General features: G+C 45.0%; 1 protein-coding gene across 1 annotated transcript in view; it reads right to left on the bottom strand.

Moving 5' to 3' along the window:
* Kpna1 (karyopherin subunit alpha 1) overlaps positions 1-5,843 on the bottom strand; it is a 55,863-nt gene extending 50,020 nt beyond the window's left edge. The window contains exon 1 of the mRNA XM_021184981.2: positions 5,648-5,843. The gene's annotated coding sequence lies outside the window, so the exon portion shown is untranslated. The remainder of the gene's footprint in view (positions 1-5,647) is intronic.
* Positions 5,844-12,142: the final 6,299 nt, after the last annotated feature.

Genomic DNA, 12,142 nt, shown 5'->3' with positions numbered 1-12,142 from the left:
GATTTTTTGGAGCACACCTCTAGTCCCAACACTTGGAAATGAGAGGCAGAGAACTTGAGTTCCAGGACAGCCTGGGCTTAATAGTGAGACCACCTACCTCAAAAAGCTAAAAACAAAGGATAATGACTCTAAGAAAGAGCTCAAGAAATGAAGCCACTCTACACCCCAAAACATACTAACTCCTATCAACTGGTTAGTGGCAAGAAATTATTTCATAGTTAGTCTATATGGTTTGACTGTACTTACAGTTGTATTAACAGATCCTATGATAACTACATTGGCAAGGGAGGGGCAGTGTAAGCTTAGGTGAAGCTGGTAATGTAACACCACGGAATATTTTTTTCTGAGGAAAAATCAACACTAAAACTATTCAAGCAAGAAATAATCCAGAGTCTGGCATGGATACAGACACCTTTAGTCCCAGCGCTTGGGAGACAGAGGCAGGTAAGCAGATTTCTGAGTTGGAGGCCAGCCTGGTCTACAAAGTAAGTTCCAGGACAGCCAGGACTACACCTGTCTCAAAAAAAGAAAAAGAGGGGAGGGGAGGGGAGGGGAGGGAAGCCAGGCTTGGTGATGTACATCCTTGAGCGAGCCCAGCACTCTAGGTTACAAAGGCAGGTGGATCCAGGTCTGTGACTATGAGGCCAGCCTGATCTACATAGCAAGTTCCAGGCAGCTAGGACTACAAAATAAGACCATTAAAGATAATTAATAATAACAACAACAATTATAATAGCAGCAATAGGGGTTAGGGCTATAACTCAGTGGTAGCTTATGTGCCTAAGCATGCCTAAAGACATTCATTTAAGCCCCAGAAATAAAAGAAAAAAAGAGAAGGGGGTGAAAGGAACAATAAAATAAAACTAGGCAACACTTAACAGAAAAAAATAGCACATAAAAGTAGAGACTGGAAGGGGGGCTAGTTTTTTCTTGTTATCCTATTTTAAAATTGAGGTAAATTTAATGGTCATAAAATAAGGAACTTAAGACAATCTCTTAGCTGTAAATAAACTCGGCCTCTAGTCTATTATAGTGTAAAGACTGAACTGCTGATAAAGCCAAGCTTTAAAGATTGGTATAAACATATTACAAACAGCTTCGACTTGAATCTTGGCCCACCACTTACTGTGAAGTGGGACAAGTTACCTAATCAGACAGTAAGACAATCTCCTTCTCAGAGTGATTTTGCAAGGATAACTGAAAAACATCTGATGTACACAAGGTTGACCCAGAATGAATTTTACTACTTTCTGTGAGTCTATTTCTCAGGGAGAAGCCCTCATTCTGACCCCAAGCTGTCTTGTTGGTCACAAAGCATAAGAGACATGGACAACTCAGCACATATCCTTATTCATGCTGGAAAACTATTCATGATGAGCAAGCAGACTTATCTTTGTATATGAAGGGCAGCATTATTCTTGTCATATGAAGAGGATTATCCCCATTATCCACATTCTGGATTATTGCCAGCTCTCAAAAATTATTCCAATTAGTCTACAACATTGGGGCAGAATAAGTTTTTCTTTTTTTTTTTCATCAGTCCTCATTTCCACATTTTCAGTGGACAACTTCACAATCCTAACACAAGTCCTATCTGTACTGCATCAAGGGAAGAGAAAAAAATCAGCTCAATTCAGCTAGATGAATTGTCACAGCCAATGTTTTTTTTTTGTTTATTACACCTAAATTCACAAGCCCCACAAAGTACAAAGATAACAAAACAAAAACAAGAATATTAAAGGATTATTTTTATCAGTAAGTCAGTTGCTGAACCAAAAAAGGTCTTACTTTTGGTTTGATTTATGTAAGCCAAGTGGGCCTACTTTGTGCAGAGGATAACTCCGAACTTCTGATTTCCTATCTCCTTCCCAAATGCTAGAGCTAATCCTGGGGATGAAAAGCTATAATCCTACTCTCCATTCATGGGAAAGATAAAATGATAAAATAATTGAAAGCAACAAAATATCTCAGAAAAATGACTACTGGTATAAAACAATTTTTGACACAGTAGAAACTGAAGAAAATTACAAATAATGAACGCACTGAGCCTACCAGTCAACACAGAAACAATACTGCTTACAAAAAAACAGTCTAATACAAGAGATCCTGCATTTAAGGGAGAGGGGAGAGAAGAGGCAATGACTGGAGGGGGTAGCTCAATAAACAGACTTCGCTGCTCTTCCAGAGGGCCCAAATTTGATCCCCAGAATTCATGTTGGACAGCTGACAATTGCTTATAATTCCAGCTCCATGGGATCCAACACAACCCTCTTCAGGCCACCTCCACAGGAAACCCCACACATGCAGCATACACTTATATGCACATAATTATTTTTTAAAAGAGAAAGCCAAGGCTGGGAAGATTTCTCAGTGGGTAAGAGCTCTTGCTGGCAAAGGATAAAGATACGAGTTTCACTCCCAATACCCAAATTAAAAAAATAGGGGTATGGATATACATGATGTAAATCCAGTATTGGGGAGCAGAGATATGCAGACCTCTGCTCAACTGCCTGACAGCCAGCTTAGCTGACAAGCCACAAGCTTCAGATTCAAGAGGCCCTTTCTCAAAGCAAGCAGGAAAGATTAATACAGGAAGATGCCCAAAGTCCTTCTCCAACTTCCACATTCACAGAGATGAGCACAGGAACCTGGACAGTTGTATGCTTGCAACCCTCATGTATATACCCCACATACACATACACACAAAAAGAGCCTACCACTAGAAACAAAGTTTTTTATTTTGGTTTTGGTTTTTTGTGGTTCCCTTTGGTATGTGTCATGTCTAGTTAAAGATGTATAACATTTCATGACAACATCCAAAAAGCACATAATGCAAGGACTGGAGAAATCATCCTGCAGCAAAGAACTAACCTAGTATGTATAAGACCAAGAAATGGATCCCTGGCACCACAAAAATAAAAACAGCATAACTGCCTGGCAGAGGAGGACACACCTTTAATGTCAACACTTGAGTTCCAAGACTGCCAAGTCTACATAAAGAGACCCGATCACAAAAAAAAGTATAACCCAAGTGTTTGATTTAAGGTAATATCTTTATTCTCTTTACTTGACCGTAGTAGGTTTTCTAGGTCTGATTTTGTAGACCTTTTGGGAGGGTTAACTACAGGCCTCTGGCATGCTATACTCCTGCCCTGTTATAGGTTTTGCTTTCTTGTTTTGTGACAGGGTCAAGTTCTAGGCTAGCCTCAAAACTCAGGATCTTCTGGCCTCTGTCTGTGCTAGGATTATAGGAACTAGCTACTATCTCTTACAATGCATTTTTCGAGACAGGATTTCTCTGTATAACCCTGGTTGTCCTGGAACTCACTTTGCAGACCAGGCTGGCCTCGAACTCAGAAATCCGCCTGCCTCTCAAGTGCTGGGACTAAAGGCGTGTACCACCACGCTGGGCTTTACACTGCATTTTTATCAGCAAATATTTTTTTCCCTAGAACAAATTATACTGTCTTCTTCTAGGGTTCTGGACTAGAAGGATGGTTCAGCGGTAAGAGCACTTGCTGTTCTTACAGAAGACAGGTTAGGTTCCCGGTACCCAAACTCAAACCACCTTCAACTCCACTTTTAGAGACCCTAACACTCTCGTGTGGCCTCTACGAGCACCAGGCACCATCATGACGCACTTACAAACATTCAGGCAAACATTCACACACTTAAAAAGGAAATAAAATATTTATGAGAAACAAGCTATTTTTTTAATATTTATTTGTTAATATACATAAGTACACTGTAGCTGACTTCAGACACACCAGAAAAGCACCGGTGTCAGACCTCATTATGGGTGGTTGTGAGCCACCATGTAGTTGCTGACATTTGAACTCAAGACCTTTGGAAGAGCAGTCAGTGCTCTTACCCACTGACCCATCTCACCAGCCCAAAACAAGCTATTTTTAAAACTAATACTGTGTTCTTCCGTGCTTTCATTTATGCTAGGAAAAGCTAATATCTGCTTCAAAGTTGCTGTAAATTTGCTTTTACTTCTTTACTTCTGCTCAGGCCTCCATCTTAAAATTGTATATCACATAAACAATAATCCGCCAAGAATAAGTTATTTCAGCAACACTAAAAAGCTAAACCATTCTCAAGTTCCTTTCAAAATTTAGATCTTTCAGCCTTTAAAATGGAGAAAGGAGGTCAGGTGTGACAACACACGTCTTTAATTTTAGAATTCCAAGAGCAGAGGCAGGTGGATCTCTGAGTTCAGTGGCAGCCTGGTCTATATAAGAATTCCAGAGCTATGTAATGAGACCCTATCTATAAGTAAGTATATAAATAAGTAAATGTTGTACACATCATGAATACAAATTTATACAAACACCCGCACGCGCAGGCATGCTGTAACCCCAAACACTTGAGAGGCTGAGGCAGGAGTGTTTTGAGTTCAAGACAACCAATGTAATGCTAGGCCAGCCATGACTAAATAGTGAGATTTGTCTCAAAAACAAACACAAAAGGCAACCTACAGGCAAGAAGGTGGGGACTAGTTAGTACCTACTTTGTCATCTAGACTGATCGCAATTTTGTGTAGTTTCTGTGTGACTCTGAAATCCTGCCACCCGGAAGGCAAGGGCAGGATAAGAAGCTCAAAGCCAGCCTACCAAACAAAACCCATCCTCAAAAAAAAAAAAAAAAACAGGCTGGGCAGTGGTGGCGCACGCCTTTAATCCCAGCACTTGGGAGGCAGAGGCAGGTGAATTTGAGTTCCAGGACAGCCTGGTCTACAGAGTGAGATCCAGGAGGACAGCCAGGGCTACACAGAGAAACCCTGTCTCCGAAAAAAAAAAAAAAAAAAAAGGAGGAGGAGGAAGGTGTTTGAGGGAAAAGGCCAGATGATAGTGTTAAATATCTCAAAAGCATTTCTCGGTGGCTGATTCTTACAGTAATTTGCCAAACCGAAGTTTAAGCCTTAAAATCAATTCATGTGAAACTTTTCATTGAAAAGTGGTTTGGAAACAGCTGCATTCAACCCACACATTCTTTCTTGCCGACGTCCCTGATCCCAGTCACCCTCCAGTTTTCTGCTCCCAATGCGAGCCTCAGCTAAGGCTTGGCGGTTTCCCTCGCATTGCCGGCTCACACAGCCGACCAAGTTGTCATTGCTATAATTACCACACCCCCGTCAGCAGCTCCAGGCCCGCGTAGTTATGACATCTGTAAACTGCAAGCCTCCCGTCTCCACCCCCACCTCCCTCCAAACACCGGCCCCGGTGGTAACCTGCCAACTCCCCGATCGGCCCCGCACGCCTCGGCCTCAGCCACCGCACTCCGCGCCGCCCGCCCCCGCCCTCAAGCTAGCGTGCCGCGCAGACTCCGCGCCGCCGCCCGGCGCCCCGCAGTCCCCGACGCCGCTTCCACCGCCGCGCCGCGCCGCGCCGCCCCGCCCCGACCGGCGTTCCTCACGGCGAGCACCAGCGTTCCCCACCCCCACCCCGCTCCGCCGCCGCGCGGCCGTTAGGACCGCCGGGCCCGTGACGCACGGGAGCGACGCGAGGGTCGGGTCCCCGGCGCGCCGCAGCCAGCTCCGGCTTCCGCCCGCGTCCGCCTTCGCCCCGGGGCCTCCCTCGGGTCCGCGGAGGGGGACCCAGAGCCGCCGGCCGAGGGGGAGGGGCCGCGAGGTGCCCCCACTTACCGGCTCCAGGCGACCGGTCCCGGTGCCACTACGAAGAGGGAGACGCTCGCTCTTGGCCCGCCCGCTGCGCCTCTTCTGCGCACAACCTTGACCAGCCGGCGCGCACCACGGCGGCGCTCACCAGGCCTCGCTCTCCGCTGCCGCGCACAGAGCCGCGAGACCCAGCTCAGCCGGCGTGCGCACTGCGCCTGCGTGCGGGGGCCGGCCGGAGCGCCTGCGTGCGCTTCTCCGCCGCTTGCCGCAGGGGCTGCCGGGAAGCGGAGTCTCCGAGCGTGGACGCTCTAGACTAGCAACGGCCAGGGAAAAGGCGGCGGCCAGGGCGTGGGTTTCTGCGGACCAGGTTGCCAGTCAGTAAAAGCGCAAACACGTAGAAGTTATGTAAACAAACTTGCCCTTACTAAGCTCTTCCAGAATGAACGGATTCCCCCTCACATCAATATAGCTTCCCTCTCACATGGTAGGTACCTCACAGCCGAGCATGCTTATTGGATGAATGATGGCATGGTTGGAGGCTGAGGGAGTATTACAAAGTACGTCAGTGTCTCACGTTCAAAGAATTCACATGCAACCCGTTTGCAGGAACCTTCTGGGTATTCTCTTCAGTTCTCACCCATTTTACCCGGCAATTTATTAGTATCATACAACATTAAATTGCTTTTTGAGCCTAGCATGACTGTAACGCACGCCTGTATTTTCAGCTCTAGGAAGTCTGAGGCAGGAGAATGGCGAATTCTAGACCAGCATTACTACGTAGAAAGACCCCTATTTCAATAACGGCAGTTTTCAGCGAAAATATTTGCGTTGATATGAGAAGGCGCGCTAAAACAAAATATTTAGGGAAATGACTTAACCGTTACATGATAGAATTTTTTTTTTTCTTTCTGGGGAGTAGAGCGGTGGCTTCAAAGGAACACTTTAAGACAGCAAGCAGAGGTCACAGGAAAATCACACTCACAGGACACGGTTTAACAAGTCAGTTTAAAAGGAATACTGAGGAGCACCGGACATGAATCAATACATCTATAAAAGTAATACAGGGGGAGAAAAAGGACTACATGGGCTAAATCCTAGGGAATGCTGTGTTTATTTCTCTTGGACTCTGTGTTGGCTTTAGTAAACTTGACACAAACTAGAGTCAGCTGGGAAGAGGGGACCCTCGACTGAAAAACTGCTCCCATCAGATTGGCCTGAAGGCTCCTCGGTGGGGTGTTTTCCTGATTCACGATTAATGTGAGACTCACTATAGGCGGTGCCACCTATGGGCTGTATAGGATAACAAGCTGAGAGTAAGCCAGTGACCAAATTCCTCCATGATCTGCTTCAATTACTGCCTCCAGGTTCCTGCCTTGAATTCCAGTCCTGGCTTCCCTTAAAGATGCACTGTAAGCTGAAATGCCTGCCCCCAAGTTATTTTGGTTAGTTTTATCATAGCAACTGAAAGCAAACTGGAACAACTTTCTCATTCCCTCAGTCCTTCTCTCCCTTTCTTCTCACTTTCTCCCTTCTGTGTCAGTATCATCTTCTCCACTAAGAGTGTGTGCTTGTTACATAAAAGCTGAATTTGAGCAAAGCAGCTTGGGAGAAAGAAAGTGTTCTATCAGAGAGACTTAGGGGTTAGTGTTGCCAATTTGACCCAAGCTAGAGTCCTCTGGAAAGAGGGGTCCTCAATTGAGAAAATGCTTCCAGGAGATACAGTTGTAAGGAATTTTCTTAATTAGTGATTGATAGGGAAGGGCTCAGCCCATTGTGGATGGTACTGTCACTGGGCTGGTGGTTCTGGATTCTATAAGAAAGAAGTGTACTAAGCCAGAAGGAGCAACCCAGTAAGCAGCATCCCTCCATGGCCTCTGTATCAACCCCGCTGGAGTTGTCCTGGCTTCCTTCAATGACTGACTACAATGTGGAAATATAAGCCAAATCCTTTCTTCCCCAATTTGATTTTTCTTTTCATCACATTGTTTCATTGGCACTATAAAAACCCTAAGACAGGCAAGTATGCCTGACCATAGCTGAGTTGATGTCTGATCATTATATTCTGCTGGGGAGGTAAGACTCATTCAACCTTGTGGAGGTTGGTTATTCCCTAATCCACCCTTACTCCCAAGTAGATACAGTCCTTGAGAGTCCTAACCAAAAGTCACACGTACCCTCTAGGTCTCTTCTCTTTGGCAAGGCCTCCTCAGCCCCATGAGGCAGATAAAACCTTGATGAGTGTCTTGGCCATTGCTTTTACAATCCTCAGTCACTGACTGCTTGGGAAAGCAACGACAAGTGTGGGGCTCTCTTCTGTGTCTTGCACTACCTCAGTACCTCTTCGTTACGTTTTTTGGTAGTGGAAGGGTTGATCCACCTCCACTACAGTAGACCACAGCTGCATAATGCCTTTACACAGAAACATAATGCCTGTACACATGTCTGGTCTTTTATGTTTCTCTGTTTTTTATTTTGAGAAGTACAAAAAGTAACAGTATTTTTACTATTGTTGCGCTCGTCCAGCAAGAAAAAAACGCAACACGGTCGGATTCTTCTCAACAGCCTTTTTTATTTTAGGAACACCTCCATGCTACGGGGGACCCCCGGAAACCCCGGGAGGACTGCTTATATACACCCCAGCACTGGGGAGAGCTATGTGTCCTCCTGGGATTGGTCAGTCTGTCGGCACTTTGATTCGTATGCACCCGCTTGGGAGGGGTTGGCGCCAGATTCGGGCAAGCGCCTGCGCAATGACGTTGTTTACAGCGCCGGTGTACCGGAGGCCAGCGCCATCTTTTAGGCATGCGGCTGCCTGCATGCTATTATGAATATTCTCGTATATATATACTGTGTAGAAGGAAAATGTCTTACCTTAGCACATTGCATCATTTTATAGGACATTGCATCATGTTTAAGAGTCTCTTGCCTGTGTGTGTATGTATGTACGGCATATGTGTGAATGCCTGGTACCTGCAGAAATCAGAAGAAGGTACCAGATCTCCTGGAACTGCAATTGCAGACAGTTGTGAACTGTCATGTGGTTAGTGAGAGGCAAACCAAGGTCCTTAGCAAGAGCAGCAAGTGCCCTTAACCACTGAGACATCTCTCCAGCCCCAGGACACTGTGTCTTTAATGTTACTAGATATGACAGGCAGAAGTCTTAAGGTAACACTCCTCCGACCCAGGCACTGCTGTGATCTCTGATTCTTGGTGCTGCTCTGTATAATCCCCACCTGTATTAGTCATGGTTCTCTAGAGTCACAGAATTTACAGATAGTCTCTATATAGTAAGGGAATTTGTTATGACTTACAATCTGTAGTCCAACTCCCCAACAATGGTCACCTGTGAATGGGACGTCCAAGAATCTAGTAGTTGCTCAGTCCCACAAGGCTAGTAGACTCCAACAGATGTGCTGGCAAGTAAATGCAAGCAGGCAGAGAGAGAATCTTCCTTCTTCCAATGTAGGTCTCCAGCAGGTGTGGCCCAGATTAAAGGTGTGCACCATCATGACTGGATCTGGGACTTGTTTTATCCCAGGCTGACCTTGAACTCAGAGATCTTCTTGCCTTAGTCTCCTAGGATTCATAGCCACTATACCTCAAGATCTCCATGCCAAGATCCAGGTCAGAAACTTGTATCTCCCAGCCTCAAGATCTGGATCACAGGTGAGCCTTCCAATTCTGGATTGTAGTTCATTCCAGATATAGTCAAGTTAAAAACCAGAAATAGCCATTACATCACCCCTTGAATATCTATAGGACCCCTTACTAGCCAACAGACTAGACTAAAAGATGATAGAAGGCCTCTGGTGATGACATTTCATTTAGTAGTGTTTTGTGTTTATGAAACTAAAAATTCATGCTAGCCTTAAGTTGTCATATTGTCACTTGCCTATAGAAGGCCACCTGGTAGGGCCTGCTGATGGCCTCTAGACCTGAATAAAGCTAGCATTCAGTAAGAATCTAGAGCCTGCAATCACATAATCACAAGAAATGAATTCTGCTAATAGCCTGGGTGAGCTTGAAAGCAGAATCTTCCTGACTTGAGCCTTCACTAGAGAAACGTGTACTTTATTGCTGCTTTATAGATCCTGAGCAGAGGATCCAGGTAAACTGTGGATACCCTCTGTGAATAGGTTTTAATAGATATGTCCTTCTACCCCTCCTATCCCTCTCATAGGCTCACATGTTTGAATGCTTGGCTCATGGGGAGTGTATTAGCCAGGGTTCTCTAGAGTCACAGAACTTATAAGCAGTCTCTATATAGTAAAGGAGTTTATTGATGACTTACAGTTTGCAGTCCAACTCCCAACAATGGTCAGTAGCAGCTGTGAATGGAAGTCCAAGAATCTGGCAGTTGCTCAGTCCCACACGGCAAGCAGGTGAAGGAGAGATAGACTTCCTTCTTCCAATGTCCTTATGTAGGTCTCCAGCAGAAGGTGTGGCCCAGATTAAAGGTGTGTGCCACCACACCTTTAATCCCAGATGACCTTGAACTCAGAGATCTCCCTGTCTTAATCTTCTGGAATCCATAGCCACTATGCCTCAAGATCCAGGTCAGAAACTTCTATCTCCTAGCCTCCAATTAGGATCACTGGTGAGCCTTCCAATTCTGGATTGTAGTTCATTCCAGATATAGTCAAGTTGACAACCAGGAATAGCCACTACAGAGAGTATCACTATTAGGAGATATGGCCTTGTTGGAGTAGGTGTGGCCTTGTTGAAGGAAGTGTAACTGTAGGTGTACACTCTTAGGTCTCCTGTGCTTAGGTCTCCTCAGCACTTCCCACTGAGGAATTCCAGTCTCCTGGTTGCAAGATGTTTCTCCAGGACCCTGCTGGCCTGCATGCTGCAATGCTCCCTGCCAAGATAATTGATTAAACCTCTGACACTGTAAGCCAGCCTCAATTAAATGTTTCCTTTTATAGGGGTTGCTTTGGTCATGGTGTCTCTTCACAGCAATAAAACCCTAAGACACCCTCCCAGCCAAAAGAAACTCCAACATAACCAATGGGTGTTAAACCACTATGTTTGTTTGTTCATTACACAGAAATCACAAACTAATACACCGAGTATTGCTGGGTTATTTCACCATGATAAAGCCTACAAGCAGTGTATAGATTGTTTTCCATACACGCTTGTGAACATTTGGAACATAATGTGTATACACACTTATCTCGCAGCTCATCATCTTTGTAAACTTTATTTCCTATATGTTACTACTTTTTATCATTCTCTCTCTCTCTTTTTTTTTTTTTTTGTCTTTCTTCTATGAAAATTAAAACCCAACTGACCACTATTTTTAAAAACAACAAGAAAACTTCAGGTTGAGAGTAGAAGATAGCTTGGTCAGGAAAGTACCGGCCACTAGACTCTGAGGACCTGAGTTCAATCCCAACATCCAAGCAAAAAGCTAGGTATGTTGATTTGGGCTTTTAATCCCAGCTCTGGGGAGACAGAGCCAGGAGCATCCCTGGGGCCTGCTGGTCAGCCATCCTGGATGAATGGCCTAGTCAGCATGCCCCAGATCTTGGGGAGAAACTTCCTCTCAAAAACAAAACAAAAAACCAAGGTGGACAGTTCCTGAGGAACCACACATAAGGCTGCCCACAGAAATGCACGTACTTTGACGTGGGGGCACACACCTTTAATACCAGCACTCTTAGAGATAGAAGCAGGAAGATAAGATCTATGGCCTACATCCGTAAGTTCCTGTCTCAAAACCACTGCAAGTTGAGCTGGGAAAAAACCCGCCAACCTAACAGATATCGAAATAAAAGACAGAGCTGGGCAGCGCACGCCTTTAATCCCAGCACTTGGGAGGCAGAGACAGGTGGATCTCTGAGTTCGAGGCCAGCCTGGTCTACAGAGTGAGTTCCAGGACAGCCAGGGCTACACAGAGAAACCCCGACTCAAAAAAAAAAAAAAAACAAAAACAAAAACAAAAAAAAAACAAAAACAAAAAAAAGGCAGTAAGTACAGGAATTAAGTAACAGATATAATAAAAGTGTGGCTATATTTTATAGTGCTTCTATCCCTTTGCTTCAGCAACTTATTTTAATTCTTGGTTGTCCATTTAAACTTTAAGATTTATTTATTTATTTATTATATTATATGTAAGTACACTGTAGCTGTCTTCAGACACTCCAGAAGAGGGAATCAGATCATGTGGTTGCTGGGATTTGAACTCAGAACCTTTGGAAGAGCAGGCGGTGCTCTTATCCACTGATCCATCTCACCCGCCCTCTATATTCTTTTGCACACTAGTTTTTATGCAGTGGTGCTGGGGAATCAAGCCCAGGGCTTCACACATAACCAACTAAGCTCAGCCTCTTAGTCTGTACTTTAAAGAATATAAATATAAGAATATAAGCACAAAGCCGGGTGTGGTGGCACACGCCTTTAATCCCAGCACTCGGGAGGCGGAGGCAGGCGGATTTCTGAGTTCGAGGCCAGCCTGGTCTACAAAGTGAGTTCCAGGACAGCCAGGGCTATACAGAGAAACCCTGTCTCGAAAAACCA

The sequence above is a fragment of the Mus caroli genome, chromosome 16, assembly GCF_900094665.2.
Source record: "Mus caroli chromosome 16, CAROLI_EIJ_v1.1, whole genome shotgun sequence".
Classification (NCBI taxonomy): Eukaryota; Metazoa; Chordata; class Mammalia; order Rodentia; family Muridae; genus Mus; species Mus caroli.
The sequence above is the reverse complement of the archived record's forward strand: the minus strand, read 5'-3'. Positions and strand labels throughout refer to the sequence as shown.